This window comes from Leptinotarsa decemlineata, unplaced genomic scaffold, assembly GCF_025532065.1.
Source record: "Leptinotarsa decemlineata unplaced genomic scaffold, Ldec_3_MD MMD2_tig00000035_RagTag_RagTag, whole genome shotgun sequence".
NCBI lineage: Eukaryota > Metazoa > Arthropoda > Insecta > Coleoptera > Chrysomelidae > Leptinotarsa > Leptinotarsa decemlineata.
In genome coordinates this window covers 12,205,202-12,224,464 of record NW_027412540.1, presented here as the reverse complement: position 1 = coordinate 12,224,464, position 19,263 = coordinate 12,205,202, and the positions used below count along the sequence as shown (strand labels likewise).

General features: G+C 33.8%; 1 protein-coding gene across 1 annotated transcript in view; it reads left to right on the top strand.

Annotated features, from left to right (window-relative positions):
- The first annotated feature begins 4,728 nt into the window (after window positions 1–4,728).
- LOC111507868 (capon-like protein) overlaps window positions 4,729–19,263 on the top strand; it is a 212,815-nt gene continuing 198,280 nt past the window's right edge. The window contains exon 1 of the mRNA XM_074171896.1: window positions 4,729–4,998. The gene's annotated coding sequence lies outside the window, so the exon portion shown is untranslated. The remainder of the gene's footprint in view (window positions 4,999–19,263) is intronic.

Below are 19,263 nucleotides of genomic sequence, written 5' to 3'. Positions count from 1 at the left end.
CAAATGCGATAACATGAAAACAGTTAACTGACAAGAGATGTCAAAATGTGTTTTCATAGAAATATCACACTCATATCATAAATAGCTATTATGAATTTGATCATTGAGATAGAAATATATATTGTTGAAAATGAAAGTGATGAGTTGGAAGAAATTGTGTTTATGAATATTTCAAAATTGACCAAAATATGTTTCATTCAATATGTTAGAGAAAAGTCTCTAAACAGACATTGCTAAAGAGAGAAACAACATCTAATCGGGCAATTAGAAAGTTTCGTTACGCTCATTTTGTCATGGCATACTTTATTTCTTTTCGTCTTCTCATCTTTGCTTATTGCATCTGATTTCGCCTATATTTTGCTGATATTCCCCTGATTTCGAGAATGTTGAACAATTTTCTACGAAACAAATGAGTATCATCTATACCCTTTCAATAAGATTAAGTGTTTCTGAAATATCCACATTACAAACGTTCCTTCACGAACTAACATATTTCAATCAAAATCAACTATTATGTTTTCCAGAGATACTTTATCATTATGATTTATAAGCTGCATACCTAATGAAATTATATGATGATCTGATATCTACATCGTTACGCATATATATTCGGAAATGAGGAATGATACGTTTATTAATGAATCGTCTATACATTTTTGAAATTCAGTATCTCTTCTTCATTTCAATCTCAATCCCAAAAGCTCTCTTGCTCGATTTCAGAATCAGTTTTAATTGTATGTCGGTTATACTCTGTAGCTACTGTGTAACTACAGTTGCAGTGTAATTCGTTAAGTTTCTGAAGCTGTTAACGTAGTGAATAGTACATGCAGCACGAATTTATATATGGAACAGAATTAGTTTCAATCCAACAACTTTGTCTACAAGCAGCATGACTGTACCGCAATGGGAAATGTGGTGCCTCCCTTAATGGTAGATATGTTCACGAGTAGATTTAAAATGGAAGTGAATGAATAGCGTATAGCTATTTATATTACTAGGAAGGAAAGTGCCACTTTTCATCCAGCAGGATGAGTGCAGTAAATATCCAGGTGAGGAAAAGATACTTAACTCCTATGTAATATATTTGATTTCTTCTCCTACTCTCCTAATGAATACTTTTTTAAATTTACTTACGGTGCAAATAACACGTTTATCAAAATGTGCAACATAATGAAGAAATCATGTATTGTTCATTGGCTGAATTTATCAATATATGTTTATGCTTATATTTGTGAACATCATAAGAGATTTATATATAATGAACGAAACGAAAATAGATTATCTTTGTAGGCGCCCAACGTTACCTATACTCCCATATTCATTTCACTTTTATTGTTAGATTTTATTGTCATTGTATAACTTTTTGATCTAAACGTATAGTGTACATAATACACTTTTATATATACATATCTGCACTTTTATAATATTTATTATTATTGTTTTCATTTCATTATTACATTTTATAGTTCAGATTGATGTTTAATAGCATTCTCATGCACAAGGTTTCACCTCTTATGGGTTTTCTATTTTATTTGTTATTGTTACTCACTCTGTTGTACATCTAAGCACTATGTAATGTTAATCAAATAAATGATTGTTTGAAGGTGGTCGACAATGTTTCGTGGTGCATTTCATTAGTTTGGACTTACATTGTCTAATATGATACCAATTCAAATTCAAATTTTATAGCATCCATATCCTAATAACAAGTAATAGATCGAATTAGTCCAAGTTCACAAATTAAATTGTGTCCGATGAATATATACAAATGAAATGACATACATAAATAATGTTTTGAAAAAAAAATAATACATTTTTGAATGTTATGAAACATCGAGTCAAAAACCCAATTTTTTATCGGGTATTTCAGTGATGCATACTTCACCGCCTGTGAAAAATCACACAAAGATAAAGCAAGATATGAAGAAACATGAGAAGGTCAGTACTGAAAGTCACTAACGACAAAAAAGTTCGAATTCACGGAGGGAGTAAAAGCATCCTTCGGCCAGTACTTTCTTTAATTTGCGTTTGAAAATATCTGGACTTCTGCTCTCTCTCTCAATTCGAGAATTCCAGTAGTCACTGGGGCTTTTTTTTGCATGGAGTGATGAATTTTCTTCGGTAGAATACTTATTTTGTTTCTGGTGTCATACATGTGAATATCGTAATGCCTTCTAAAGCTGCTTAGGTTCTTGAAAATGTGAGTAAAAAGTTTTAATAAATAAATACATGGCACCGTGAGAATTTTATTACTTTTGAAGGTGTCTCTGCTTAATGTTCTATAAGATAAGCAGAATATACATCTAATAATACGTTTTTGCAACACAAACACTCTTTGTAGTTCGGACGTTTGACCCCAGACAACGATACTATATGAAATAGCGAAGTACCCAATGCATAGTAAACTTCAAGCAGACAATCTCGTTCCAGCATGTTTTGGAGTAAGGAGACCACATAAAAACATTTGTTCAGCTTGCCACAAACTACATCGACATGCGAATTGTGTTCCTAAGAACTTCACCATTATAGATGGCTCAATTGACACTCCTTCAAATGAGAGCGGTGTTGCAGAGGTGTTCTATATTTGCTTCAAAACTCTATATATTTCGTCTCATTATGATTAATCATAAGTTTATTTTTAAAGCACCAGTGCTTGAACTCTCTTAGGATTATGTTGACCTTTTCAGATAGTCTTACAGATGAAGTATCTGACACAGTAATGTAAGTATCATTTGCATACGTAAGCACCTTTCCTTGAGATATGTGAATGGGAAGGTCGTTAATGAAAATGAGGAAAATTAGAGGACCGAGTACGCTTTCCTGGGGTGTACCAATATCTGTTTCAAATTACTCCGAGATGACGTCATCAATCTTAACAATGAACTTTCTTCGTTCGAGGAAGGACACGATCCACTCATTGATTGGGCCGCGGACACCAAGTTTATTCAATTTATTAGATATGAAAGAAATATCGACCGAGTCGAAAGCTGTAGTAAGATCAAAGAAAATTGAGATCACGAATTCGCTAGAGTCCATTTTGTTGTTGGCATATTGAACAAATTCAATCGTGCTTGTTTCACTTGATAAACCACTACGGAATCCATGCTGGTAGTCACATAAAACCTGATATTTGTTGAGAAAATTTGTGATTCTATTGGCCATTACTTTCTCTATCAGTTTAAAAAAAATGCTTAGTAAAGCGATTGGTCTATAATTCTCAATATTACTTGGATCGCCTTTTTCTAAATAAGAATTATAGAGGCTAATTTGAGGCTAGAAGGAAATTTGTCTTGCATTACGGACAGATTGATAATATGCTCGAAAACTGGTGTAATTATATCACTGGTGTCTTTAATTACTGGAATCGGAATTTCGTCCAGACCTGTAGATTTTTTATTCGGTAATGAGTTTATGACCTCAAGTATTTCGTCCTTTGTGCACCAATGTTCAAAGAATATTGGTGCAGGATTGAATTCACCTATGGTACATTGGGTGGAAAACTGTTGACAAAAATGTTCATTCAATTTATCAGTTATCACTGTTTATAAATATCTTCCAAACACAGGGGCCACGTTTTCTGGTTCGGTTAGGACCTCGTTATCAAAATTAATTTCAGATATTTTATTAGATTTATGGTTTCCTTCAACTTTGTTTACAATGTACTAAAGTGTTTTCGTTTTGTTATCCGATTCACTAATGATTGCTTTATAATGCGATTTTTTCTCGAGAGAAAATTTCTTATCAATATTCCTCTTCAGTATTTTATACTTTTCTTTTACCGTTATATCATCTGTCGTCTTGCGTAACCAATCCAATTACAATTTTCAAAGAATATGTTTCGAATATTCTGTTTCGTAGACCAGAGAAATGCAGTATCGGTCAAGATGCCATAGAGATCGATCACAGAATTTGGTGGTGAATGCTTGAAATTGTTGAGACAGGTACATAACAACATGTTCTAAACGCTTTTGGTATTTTGATAATCAAAAATTGTATGATGAGACCTATGAAAGTCCAATTCGGCGTTTTTTACTCTCTTACACAAAAAGAATTCAGGCAAATATGAATAGGAATATAAATAGGAACTGAGATATTATTACAATCTAAAACAATTATATACATCATTAGCTGATCTAATGATTATATAAAATAAACCTATTTCAAATGTAAAAATTCTGCCTCCATCTCCTGATGACGCTAATTTGACTATGGATAAGTGAGTCAAAAATATTGTTTTTGTTCTGGTGTCGAAAAAGTGCTTTTTCATTTTCTGAAACTGTAAATAAATTACGATAATTATTATCAAACATTAATTTTTTTCATATATGGAAACCATTTCAATTGAATTTCCAACCTGAGTCGAATTTGAAAACAAGAACTTGTTATTTCAATAATATCAAATAGTTCATTGGCCATCTATGATCTGATTACATTACTATCGAGTGGTGGTTTCGATTTTTTATGTAGCTTACGTATATTTGCACGTTGTTGAATCATCATCTGAACATTAATTAGTTAATCTGTAGTTTGAAGATTTTTGTTTCAGTACAATCGTTGTTTGAAGAGAGATCCTGAATGTATCTGTAAAACAAAATGAGGCTAGTTCCCTTTCTTCTATTCAATCCATCAGAGCTACTAGCCGCTAGATGTCGCAACACACATCATTGGTAGCGTGAAGCCCTAGAACCTGTTTGAAAGCAACAAATTCGAATCTGAAACCGCTTCAGCTAGAGCTTTGAAATCGGAGAGAAGTCTAGCGTCGACTGCGGCGAGTGTCGACCCTAAGCGGCGCTAAATGCATCTTCGTCTGTTTCGTCATCACCAAAACACGTTGCATACAGGAAACAACAACTATTCAAAAACTGTTCATGGGTGACCCCCGGTATAGTTCAGTCCATACCGCCTATCTTTAGTTCGAGATGTTAAAGCATCGACTACAAAGTGGTGTGTGTTTGTTTTGATTTGAGTGGTAACTGGATATTGTGTAGAGTGTTTACGGTAAGTTGTCTAATGATTCAAAAGGAATTGAAAACGATTGCCTATAAAATTTAATGAGTTATATCTTAATCTTAATAGCTGGTAAAATGTTTAGTTATATTTCCTTATCATGGATATTCAGATTTATCTTTAACCCCTAGAAATTATTGCTTTGACCGTTGCTAGTTATCCAATGGATGAGTTCAATCAAATTTTCAAATTGTGAGCGACACAATTTACAATTTTCCTTCAAACGAAGCTTTGAGGAGACTCGAATACTTTTCTTCATAAAAATGGAGTTGTCCTGAGGTACTCGTACAGTAGGGAACCCCTCAAAGTCAAATTGGACCATGTGGTGTCAATTTGATGAATGAAATGTAAACAAGAGATACCTACTAGTATTTATAGAAGATAATGCAATTTTTCCGAAAATCATTTTCCAAATCATTGAAATAGGACACCTGCGAAGGAACCTTCCTATTTTTGATTGTATAGAAACATTGGGGTTTTCCTTAATCTTATGCTACATATAATAAGTAGGCAATTATGAGTGATATTTTTGAAAAGAAATAAAGTTGTTTGAGATTGAAGTATCTACCTACCGGTTGACTGCTTAATAAATATAAGAACTGAAAATATTCATTCAAAACATATTTACTGAGTAGTACTGATTATCTTGTATTATTGATGAATCGTGTTTGAACTGCCATCGCAAGTTGCAAATCATCTGATATCTAAGTATTTGATGTGTATTTCCAAATATTTAGGTAACATCGTAAAGTATGGCCAAACTTTCTTATTTGCTCTCATTTTTTTTCGTTACCGAAAAATTCGTTTTTTTAATATTTCACAGCGTTGTATTCATCAAATAACGAATTATCCTTCATCCCAGTGAAGGTTAACAACTTCCGCAGGTCGGTTGTAGGTTGAATAATTATTTCTTTCAATCTTGAAAGGCTATGTCGTTTTCGCAGTTCTCATGAATATGCTTCCAAGTAAAATTATCCACATATATGAGATAATAATAGATGACATTTCAGAAAAAGTGTATATTAGTTAACTTCATAGGGTAAATAGAAATATTTCAATAAACATATCTATATCTGCCAAAGTTTCTTGAATTTCCTGTGATATCTCATTTGTATGATCTGTTGAATGCAAAAGCGATTGTTTTAGAATCTCTTTCATCCGAGTCAAGGTAAAGACTGTGGGTTGGGTTAGTGGTATGGGCAGGTAGATGGAATTCAGATGAACATATATAACTGGAATTCTTTTTTTTGTCAGAACATATAATTGTTATATATGTTTATTGATTGCAAGCTGTGGTAATATATTGTAAATAAATGTATACGTTATCATTATCAAATATATGTAACTGTGATCAGAGTGAAGCAACTACTTGAAACTAGTTTCCAATTACCTATGTCGAAGCTTTGCTTTACAACTCACCGCCTTGGAGCGCCTCTTTTATCTCTGACATTCGTGATATGGATCTTCTGTCGAAAAATTAGAGACTATAAAATTACCACCATGTGGTAACGCTGAAATCTGTAGGTACTTTTGATTCGTAAAAATTTTTCAATAAAAAAATCGATCAAAAAATAAAAACTCTGGATAAACTTTATAATTACAGGAAGATTTCTCATCCTTTTGTTTTAGATTATCGTTTAATATTCAAATTGGTCTTGCAATTTGCTTTGTGATGGCCCGCGCCCACTAGCCGGGCACGGCACAGCCAAGACCGTCCAGCTCTCCAATCGGAAATACTGGAAAAATCTCACCTCGTCTTCTTTCAGATCGTTGAAAAGACGATGAAACTCTCCCAGATTTGCCCTCTTTTGATAAATGGGATGGACCGACAACAAGTGAGCGACAAGCTTTAAACAATTTGGGCCCGAAGTGATTCGTCATTATCGTCAGTTAATATGTTTCATCTGATTCTGGATTTCCAAAGGAGTTTGTAATATGTTGGATAGTAATGTTTTCTTCGTGGCCGTAAATTTCAAATAAATTTTCTCAAGAAACTGTTCTGGTGTGGATCATAAAAGTGTGAAAATGAATCTCAAGAAACCATGAATTTTTAATAAAATTAAGTGATAAAGGCAAAGTTGTTTCATGACATACCTATATGAACTTGGGTGAAACATAAAGAAAGGACGATATTGTATATTTCCCAACACCATTAACACTACCATTTACAATCCATTCAGACGTTTGGAATTCATTCAGTACACCAATCATCAGTTTTTTTCTCTTAAAGGGGCATTGGCTTTGGATAATGATTCTTTCCATAGGTTATTCTTCAACGAAGATTATACGACCTTCGGACCCACTGATTATTCACTTCCTTCATGAACAGCGAATCAAAATGCTGAGATTAATTTTTTTTCAAAAAATATTTATTCACTTGACCATCGTGCGATCGTTTTTCCAATTCTACTTGGTATGTTCTGATCTCATTCAGCGATTCAGTTTTATCTTCTCAATCGTCACAAAACGTCATCCTTTTATGGGTCTCTTTCATCTTGGAAACAAGAAAACGTCGCAGGGAGGCAAGGCTGAGTTATGATTACGGTGTAAGAAAAACCTTGACAGTTGATCGAACTTGGCGTGCTCTTTTGCTATTGGCTCTCCTGGGCTCCTCTATTGGGACGATTGGACTTTGGTTTCGATGTCTTAACCATATACCCATGATTCGTCACCAGTTATGACCTTTTTTTGGCAAATCAGGAATGCTGTTGACGTCATTCAACAATTCCTGAGCGATCCTGATGCGAAGGTTTTTTTTGGTCAGAATTCAGCAATTTTGGAATCAATTTTTTTACCATACGCTTCATGCCCAAAATTTCCTGATAAATTGTATGATAATAATATATTCAATAATAATCATTTCTGTTCATAAAAGAATCACAGTCTTAGTCAAAAAATCAAAAATCAAAACTCTGCTCTACTTTGCCAAACTTTCGCTTCTAATGGGAAGCTTCTTCAGGGCCTATAATTTATTCAATTGTGAGTTTTTCCGCCATTGAAAAACATTACAAATCATACTTACGTACAGTAGAAATGAGTCAAAAACAATAAATTGAACATACAAATTGACGAAGAAATTTGAACATGTATAGGATTACTTTGGGTTTGACAAATGTCATACCTTCCCATAAATGTCATTTTCAATGGAGATGCTGATTTCATAATCTTTGACTATAAAGAAAGAGTTATTGATGGATACAATTTTCATTATAATTATTTTTTTATCACCTTTTTTTGGGTAATTGTTACCTTCCACAATCTGAAAAATATAAAAATTATAATGGAAAACTTTATACAAGTGTAGAAGGGCAAACTTTTTAGTTTACCCCGATAAGTTACTGCGTAAAAATTAAAGTATTTTTCACAAAGAAAAATCTTCTATTTATCAGTAACTTGTCGTATTTAACAATTTTGCCTAACAAAAAAATTATTGAGAAATAATACTTATCTTTTATGTTTCGGAGGCCAAAATCTGCCTCCGTCTTCAGAGATGGATAAAAAATTCGAATATATACGCAGTTATTCCTTTTTTGAGAGCTTATTTCTTTACTTCTTCGACAGATGTCAAAGAAGTTTTGAAATATGAAATTATGTCAATGTTGTTGATTGACAACTGAAACATTCGATGTAATACAAGGTACTCTCCGATATCAGTTTGTTGCCATTTCGCCACTATCCAAAGTTTTCTTCAAGATGGGTAGCCAAGTACGGTCTATTTCTAAGGAGCTATTCGAGATACAGTTCTCTCCAGACATGAGAATTTACGCTGATTCTTTTAGCTTACGTCTCTTAGAATGAGGCTCATTGGTAATCTTTCTTGTCCTATTCCATTCCACCCGATGTTCACTGTCTGATTTTAAAATGTGTTCTGATAGTTTTGATCCTGTCAATTGTCTATTTTTTATATAATCTCGATGTTCATTCTCACGCACTTTCAATGGTTTCACCAATGTAACTTTTACCACAAGAATAAGGTATTTTATAAATACAATTTTTTTGTTTTTTCTTTAGTGTTGTTGGGTTTTGTATGTTTTTGATGTAGTTATAGTAAGTTACTGTATATACTGCTGAGATTATCAATGTCAGTTTTCTTATTCATAAAAACAGAATACTCATTAATTTTAACCATTTCAAGAAAAAGGCGTTTAGAAATATTTTTTCTGTATGTAATACTTTGATATTAGAGTAATTTGGTTTATGTCTTGTTTCTATAGAATGTTGTGCTAATGTGCATTATTTCTTATTGAGCTTTATATCACTTTTATGTGAATTTATTCTATCATTAGGAATTCTAGATGTTGTTCCATTATACTCCAAGTTACAATTGTTACAAGAAATGTTATTATTAAATCACATTTGACTTTTTGGTAGTATCCGTTTTACCTTCCAATTTAGCATTCAAATCCTATACAGTTTTAATATTTCTTTGGCATATTTTGATATTTTGTTCATTATGAAAAAGTTTTCTGATATTTGAAGATACATTTCCAAGGTTAGGTATAGATTTATAAGAAAAATTGATAGGTAAACTATCATCACATACATTTCTGTTGATTACATCGGACATTGTATTACTGGTAGTATTGAAAATTATTTTATTGAAAAGTTTTCTGGGATGAGAATTTTCGATCAATATGTCACTAAGAAGTCTGAGATTTTTTTGCTTGGAGAAAGGGTGTACTAATTTTTCTATTTTTTCTCAAACAGAACACTTTTCTCCACTAAATTCATGGTTATATTCTGATCAGCCTTGATGTGATTTCCCTTTTCAGCAATATTTTTTTTCAATAGTCTTTTTCAACTGAAATAACTTTTTTCATTCTTTTCTGCCAGTCTTCTTCGGTAATATTAGATACTTCTTCTTTAATTAGCCCTATCACTTTCTTATCAGATTTTGGAGAATTTTTTTCACGCCTGATGCTTTGGTTCAATTCTTCCCAAATCAACTCGATGGGATTGAGAACACAAAAATAGGGGAGAAGTGTGGTGTGTCCATACTTTTCAGCAATACTCTCAAAGCCATACACTTTTTCAAATGTTTTTGTCTGTAAAACTTTATCTTTTCATCTTTTCTCAAATTTTTTTCGGTATTTCGATAAGCTGTCGCGAATGATAGGAGGCGTTGTCAAGAACTATTACACTATTTGTATCCAAATTTGGGATCAATGTGTTTTGAAACCTTTTCTCGAAAATATTATTTTCCATGTTCTCATGATAGTCAATATTGCAGTCCTAAAGTTTTTTTCCACATAATTTCAAAGAAGTCGGAATCCACCCTTAACTTCCTTCGCAATGCATAATGATTAGTCGCAGTTTGCAGGCATGTTAAGCGTACACATTCTCGAACCATCAGTCCACCCTTTCATAACTGTGTCGTGAAAATCATTCCAAGTTTCGTCCAAATATAAAATTTGTCGTTGTTCTTGTCTATATTTAGTTATTTGTCCAAATATTTGTTACGCAATTCCACTATTCTTCTATGTTCCATAACTGCTTGAAGTTTGTTTGTTATTTCAAATGAAAATCCTAGTTACTTTATTCCATTCTGTCACATTTCGTCATAACGGCTCACGTTATGGCCGGAAGTATTCAATTTCTTCCTGATGATTTCAGTTGTAGGAATCTCATTGCTTTTGTACCAGCCGTATATTGTTTTTTTTAATAATTTTATCAGATGAACATCTAAAGATTTTGATAATCCTGTATCACATTCCGTCTTGAGTTCATAAGGTTAGTTTTTGACTATTTTACGTACAGTTGAGAAAGGAATTTTGGTCAAATCTGATGTTTATTGTAATAGTTTGTTTCACTTGAAATCAAATTCGATATGGAGACTCTTATATAGATTGAAACATACTCTCTGTGTTCCAATATTCAAATGCATCTGAATCTTAATCACTGGTATCTCTTTTTCGCATGGCTCACCATCGCTTTTGGTATCACTACACTGGAAAAAGTCTGCGTCACACTAATTATTACTACTGATACTTGGCCAAGGACGTCACATTTTAAACAAAAAACAAAATTTTAAGTTATTATAACTGCACCAATATCGAATTTCAACACTCAAATCGCGATCAGTTCCTGAACTGAAAACGACGGCGATAACCATTCCCGAATTCCCTGATTTCTATTCGTCACCGTAACATGACTTCAAATAAAATTTTATGACTCTTCAGCCAATTATAAAACTCGGTTAGTAAAAATTATCTAATAGGAACCGCCAGGTCTACAGTCCACGTGGACTAGTTCATTGCCGGTTCATTTCTATGTATTGGTTTTTTTGGCCTTTGAGATTTAAGAGTGCTTGAGCTCTCAATTCTCCCCTTGTTGAAATATTCGGACAATACGGTCGATAATGAATTCAATGAAATCTACGTTTCATTATTCAAATCAACGTAGTTCATTGTTCAGCATTATAAAATACATAATTCATGAGTTATTTAAAATATACAAAACACTGAATAAGCTATAACAAATTAACTTCCTGTTTGCTCATCATTTATGCTGGATGCGTGCATCCATTCTCTACTCGCCATTAAGTGGATATAATATTCAAACGTATTGGAATCACTTTACAACGGAAAATATACACGTGGGAGGAAGCAACTTTGAATTTGGTACATCAGTTAACCCTTTTGAAGTAATAACATTTTGATTTTGGGAAAAAATATTACCTTTTGTTATAAGGTAAGTAGTAGTAGGCTTCATACACTACGAACACGCCTGAGGAAGCTATTGTATAGTGAAACACATGTTGAGGTTTTGTAAACTGTCCAGTGAAAATCTCATATTGAAGCGTTACTTGAATAAGAAATGATGAGATTAGGATCTGTAATACATTTCAAACTGATATGGTCAGATGCTATTTCCATTATTTTTTGTTTTCATTATATGAATAGACATTTTTTATATCGAATCGAGGTAGGAGATACTGTACTTTTTATAATCAATTGAGAGGGTTTTTTGTGAAAGCTAGCTAGGGAACATAAAATTAGAAAGAATTTTCAAATTGAGTATAGCATATTCATCGATACTACTATTATTACTGAGGCAGTGTTGACGTTTGAAAGTGTCTTTAGTTCCAATTCAAGCAATACAATAAAAAAATGTCCAACCATAAAAATAATAACATAAAACGTTGAACTTATTATCATCATATTATTATACTTACATATTTTTGTTACTGTATTTGTTCTCAAACATAATTGACTAGCGCTCGGGATCCGCACGGGTGCAATGCTCATACTGAATATAAATTGACCACCGGAATTTTAAGAGCATGGAGAAACAGTGATAAAAAGATAATTTTGTTTTATGGACGCACCTTTTTACCTCGCGGCTGGAAAATTTAAAAATCCTTTTTTATTGCATATCTACAATATAAAACGAACCTACATACAAAATTTTAACCTTCGAAAATATAGAGGTACGGAAAAACAGTGACGAAAAGATAATTTTCATATGTAAAGCGCCCCTTTTACCTCAGTGGGGCGCTTCACTTGGAATATTGAAAAATCCTTTTTTATTGCACATCTAAAACATGAAATGAACCTACATGCAATATTTCACACAGTCAGGTTTGAGTAAACCCTTCGAGTGAGTATATTATGAATTTGATATTTGTCCAAGTTAACAATCTTTAATTTTTCTGATTACAGGTTAATGAGGGCTCAGAATGTATTCCCTCGTGTGATAACTTGAACTGAATAGAGTCAGTCACCAGTATTGTACAGACTAGTTGTATATTACTGGAGTTTTTTTCCAACACCAAACTGTTATTTCAACACTTCGACACGTGTTTCAATCACCAAGTGATCATCTTCAAGAGAAAGGAGAGTTTAATTTTTCCTGGAGAAGTTTATTCCACATAATCGCAGTTCTCCAAATGAGAGACTTTTCAAACAGTGAAGTTTGAGGTGTACTGAGTTGAAGCTCAAAGCGATGAGCAGCCTCAGTCCGTCGCGTATTTTTGATATCTATCGCACTTGGTGGAATCAAATGTGCCAAGTCACTTGAACACTTCCCGTGAAAGTATCTATAGAAGAGAAACAAATCTCCAACCTTTCTTCGATGTTCCAGACTATCAAGGTTGCAAGTGATGTTCGCGTCTCCAATCAGGCGGATGGCTCTTTTCTGGAGGGAATCCAGCAGCTTCAGGCTATACTGAGGGGCAGAGCTCCATAAATGAGAACAATACTCCAAAGAAGGTCTAATCTGAGCTTTATGAAGCATAGAAAATTTGCTGAGGTGTGTACCGTTTGCTAGTTCGGAACAGTGTTCCAAGCTTCTGAGAAGCGGTTTTTGCAATTCCAGCGACATGATTGTACCAAGACATATTGGTGTCCATTTTAATCCCCAACAAACTTATCTAAGCAGAAAGTGGAATTGTCTGACCTGATATTATTATATCCGGCTCGGAGACATTTATCTATTTGGAGAAAACCGATGCCTGGGTTTTTGTGGCATTCAATTGAACCTGGTTACTTTCACCCCAATCTGAAATTATTTCTAGATTTTCATTAGGATATGGAACCTCCTGCTGCCGGTGAAGATGTGTATCCGCGTACGATGTCCTGGAATCCAAATGGAATGACTGAACAAGTGTTCGAGAGATGTTCGTCGAAAACCTCTTGCAGGATCATCAATATGGCTTTCTTTCCGAAAGCCATATTGATGATCGCTGAAGATATTGAAGCCTCCCAAATAAAGGATATGTTGGTTCTCGGCTTTCTCCATAATTTTTGATATCACTGATAGCAAAGCGACTGATCTATAGTTGCGTGGAAGATTTTTTTTTGCCTTTTTTGGGAATAGGCTGAACGCGAGCAATCTTCCAACAAGAACAAAAAAACCCTTTCTTGTAAGACAGGTTGAAAAGTCGGCGCACCTTTTGAGCATAAATAAGAAAAAGCAGTGGTCCGAGTATAGACCCCTGTGAAACTCCTTGTTTGCAGGCCAAGGACTGAATGTGAACACCTTGGATTACCACTGTTTGTGATCTGTTCTCTTGATAGGAACTCATCCAATCTTTGGCAACTCCACGAACCTCATAGTGATGCATTTTCTGGATCAGTACATAGTGATCAACGCAGTAAAGTGGTCAATTCACGAGTTTACATAGCGCAAGTAGACGAATTCAGCTGTTGACTTTGTCAACTTTTGAATGGCCGCGCATCTCCGATAAAGGATTGATTATTTTCGATTTGTTATTAGTGGACAAAAATAAGACTGTATGTGAAATTGGGATATTGATATTCGATTCGATCTTTATGAAACCAAACAAACTAATGTTGCAGCAAAGTTATTCGCATGTAATCTGATATGCATACCACATTTTTTACTTCCTCTCGCGACGTGTCATGTTTGCTGCCAAGTTCTCGTATAATTTGTTCAGTAGTTGACTGTAACCGCAATTCATCTTTTCAACCTGACATTTTTCAGAAATACCCAGTGCTTCGTTCAGTTTCTAACTACTGTACTAATCACCAGTTTCATTAATAGTACTGAAGAAACAACATGGAAACGAACGTGAACATTTTTATTTCTGCATAAATCGCTTGAAATTGCACCACGGTGCACGATGCTCTGTGTACGTCAAGATAGACTTGTTTTTGTACGCGAAAATAAAAGAACGCAGGTACGTTGCTCCTTGTTACGGTGTCCTGAGCACACGGCATGGAAGCTGGATATCATTATTCATTGTGGAATAGCGTTGCGGAATATTTATACACCGCGTGACGTTGCCAGTGGAGAGTTATATTTTCGAATAACAAAATTTGTTTAGAGTCAAAAGTCAATGGTTGCAATTACAGCACGAATTTTCCTACGATTATCATCTTTTATGATGTTATGAAAAAATCTTATTTTTAATATTTTGGGTCATAGAAAAAACTGTATTCCAATTGGAAGTGATTCACCACATTAAATCAAACCAACGCAATTGCAACCATTCTTCATGACGCGTGTCGCATCGGTTTGTCGGGTTGTTTGAATTAATTTTCTCTCTCTACCAGGTGATTCTCTGAGGTGGCTCACCCCTATAACTTTTTTATTATTGGAAATAGAAAAACGAAAATTGGAAGTTGTGTATTATAGTTCAATTTAAATTTTCTGACATACATACTTGCTTTGCCGTAGTTCCTTTTTGATCGGAAATGACCCCAACTTTCGATTTTTAAATGGGACATACTATATATTTTTACTTATTTCGATCGAGAATTATATTCTGAATCCAACAATACTTCACTTGACAATATTTGACAAATAAAATTATTTTTATTCTAATTTTTATTTTTTGATCTAGAATGCCATGGATCGTGTAAATCGCTTCGTTCTTCATCAAGTAACATGGGAAAACTACGACTTTCTGGCTTGTGACTTCACAGTCGTTTTAAGAATTATTTCATAGTCGCAAATATGAATTTTTCCAGTTGAGTTGATTTTTTCAAATGGAAAGGGGGTGGCCCGTCGGCTTTTTGTGAAAGATCATTTTTTTATGAATAATTTGATGCCACACACTTTCACTTTATTTCCTCTATTTTTCCGAATAATTGCAATAAACGATCATACCTAATAACAAATAATACGTATTCGGTATACTTATATAAGTCCTGTTATTCTACTTATCCCTGACAAACAATTGAAGCTGTTTCTAGGACTACCTAAACAAAAATAGGCTAGTTGTAGTTTATAATTAGATATGGCAAATTATACTAGAAACGAGAAAATTGACATGTTGCTAATTTACGGAGAAACAAAAAAGACTGCAACTGATGCAGCTCGAATTTATGCTCAGAGGTTCCCTAATCGTCGCAATCCTACTTGGCATTATTTTCCAAAACTATAAAGACAAATTAGAAATGAACCAGAAGAATTCTTCACAAAAATAATTATCGATCATTCAAGTACCAACTACACCAACATCTTTACGATAACGATCACAACCGAAGACTGACTTATTGCAACTGGTTTCTGACTAAATACAGAAAAGATTTACGTTTTCCATTTACAATTATTTATTCTGATGAAACTCGATTCACCAACTTGGGTATGTTCAATAGAAATAATAAAAGGTACTGGTCTCAAAGAAATTTACATCTGATGCAAGAAGGAAATTTTAAATTGGTTTCAATTGCTGGATGGGTATATTCGGAGGAAAACTTTTGGGGCCAATGATTTTCGACGGACAACTGGCTGCGGAAAGATATCTACAGTTCCTTAGAAATCAAATTTGAATATTTGCCACTGGCTAATCAAGTTGATATCTATTTTCAACAAGATGGAGCGCCACCTCATAATTTTCAAGTTGTAAAAGAACATCTGAATGACACCTTTCCAGAAAAGTGGATTGGACCTATTCAGTGACCTGCGAGGTACATTCTTGAGTTGTCATATTTTTGATAAATGTATCATTTCTTTTTCATATTCTAGATCACCAGATCTTACTCTGCTAGATATTTTCTCAGGGGAACAATTAAAAATCAGGTTTATAATACAACACCAGCTACTCGTGAAGAAGTAGAGCATAAAGTATGGGTGGCATTCCAGAACAACACTGAGGAACAGCTAATCAATGTGATGCGAGCAACAATTGAAAAAGTTGAACTTTGCCGTGATCAAGGAGTAGGCCATTTTGAAAATTCATAACCTTGATGGACTAATGTGCGACTTTCTTGCAATTATTCAGAAAAATATAGAAAATAAAGTGGAAGTGTGTGGCATCAAATTATTCGTAAGAAAATGATCTTTCACAAAAAGCCGTTTAGCCACCCCCTTGCCTTTGAAAAAATCAAGTTAACTGGAAAAATTCCTAAAACGACTGTGAAGACATAAGCCTCAAAGTGGTACTTTCACCATGTTACTTGATGAAGAATGAAGCGATTTACACGATCCATGGCATTCTAGATCAAAAAATAAAAATGGGAATAAAAATGATTTTATTTATCAAATATTGACAAGTGAAGTATTGTTGGATTTATAATGACATTTTCCATTGAAATAACTAAATGAATAAAAATATAGAATATCCCATTCGAAAATCGAAAGTTGGGGTCATTTCCGATCAAACCAGAAGTACGGCAAAGCAAGTAAATATGTAAAGAATGTGAATGGAACTATAATACTCAACCCCCAAATTTCGTTTTTCTATCTCCATTAGAATAGAATAGATCTTTATTGGCTACGTTACATATCCATACAATACATTTGAAGCAAGTCAGTGTTCCACCTTTCGGAACTAGAATTGAAGTAATGCATAATTTGAATAGAAAGATCAATGTTTCCACTGTAAATAAAAACATCACACAAACACATGAATATACATATACCTCCATAAGCTCATCCTACATGACAAATTAGTAAAAAACACCTATAATACAAGTATATAAAAAAAAGAAAGAGTATGTACTATACAATAATACAAAGTTACAGGGGTGAGCCACCGTAGAAAATCACCCGGTATAGTTTTAATTGTGCAATAACTCATAAAATTGTTTGGTGTGAAAGGCATGAAATTCTTGAGATAAGTTATTATTTAATTCATTGAGTATCAACGTCATATTCGTCTGAAAAGCTTTACAATTATCACCACTATATGTGACCATTTTTTGAAATATGAAATGGGTATAGTGAGCCCCCAAAGGAACAATGTGTAGTGGAAAATGAAAGGGAGTACATTATATATATTTTAAAAACATCTGTAACAGAGTAGAGACTTGAACATACTTTCAAATTATTGCATAATTTATTGTAGACCATTAGACTCATATTTTTGAGGATCTATTTGAGATTAGGTATTTTGTTTGTGGCATATAGAAATTATCTTATGTGTTCACTATGAACATCAAACCTTTCAGATTCGATGGTCAAATCGAAAAATATATTATAGTTGTAATTGTTTGAAATTGTCCTTTTAGAACGAAACTGCAGTAACGACATTAGTTACAAATATAACTGTTAAAAAACAAAGTTTTATTTTTCATTTTTATGACGATGATCTACACATAGTGACGGTTCCATCTATCAATTTATTTAACATATTTATGCACATTTCAAATGTATGAAGTGCAGATACAGTTGAGATATTTAATTTGTTGAACAAAATTCTACAGCTTTGACTCTTTGAAACACAGAAGACCGTTCGTATTATTTTTGCAGTTTCGTAAGAATGTATCTTTTCCTCCAACCGATTTCCTGGAGACTTTAAAGTCCACTAGATACGCGTCAGAACAACAAGAGGATTGTTCCGAATTCTTGGGGTTCTTGTTGAATACTCTTCGTGAGCAAAACAATAGCAGAATCAATACTCCTGACCGATCTGGATTGAATGATTCCGTACAGTCTATCTCGACTTGTGTTTGTAAATCTTTTGCAGGGAAAATCCTCAGTAGCGTAGCTAAAACGTATGTGAATTTATGGAACTTCAACTAGCGTTTCCTAATATGACTACTAACCAGTCCGTGCAAAGCTTATTGTTAAATTATCTGAAAATGGAACTTTTAACAGGTGATGATCGACTGTATAGCCAAACCTGCGCCAAACTAACTGACTGTTATAAGAAAACAAGTATAGTTGAGGCACCAGTCAATTTAATAATAACACTGATGATCTTCAAACGTGACTCAACCTCTGAAGGAAGCAACAAACTCTTACGAAGGTTCGAAATAGATCAACACTTCAATCTAGCAGACCACTATCATAACCTTCATGCAGTCATTGTTCACTGTGGTTCTGGTGTTGAATCTGGTCATTATTACGCCTTGGCCAAAGACGAAACGGACTGGTTTAAGTTTGACCGTAGTTATGTCACTAAGTGTTCTGGCGATTTATTGAATTTATTGGAACCTCTGGAGACACCCTACATTTTGTTTTATGAGAGAGGACATTGTCAAATCAAGATCTTCAGATGATGTGGTGCTGCAGGTTTTTCCGGGTTTTCCTGCACTTGAAAAAGCAAATACGCCACTGGAATCAATGAAGTCGCCCCGGAGCACCAATTAATTTTTGTTGTTGTTTTATAATTTTATTATTTAAATACATTTAAAAAAAGTAAAAATCATATCTCAACCTTCATTCTATTCAACCATAATGAATATTCAGCATTTCGTTTTCATTCAGTATCTTTTTGGTACCTTTTCAAATAGCTAATTTTGAGAGTTGAGATTTAGTACTGAGTTGTCACAGTGCTACTACAGTTTTGTGCTACTTGATAACCAAAAATGTTTTCACTGGAGTTCTGGATATATCTTTCAGTAG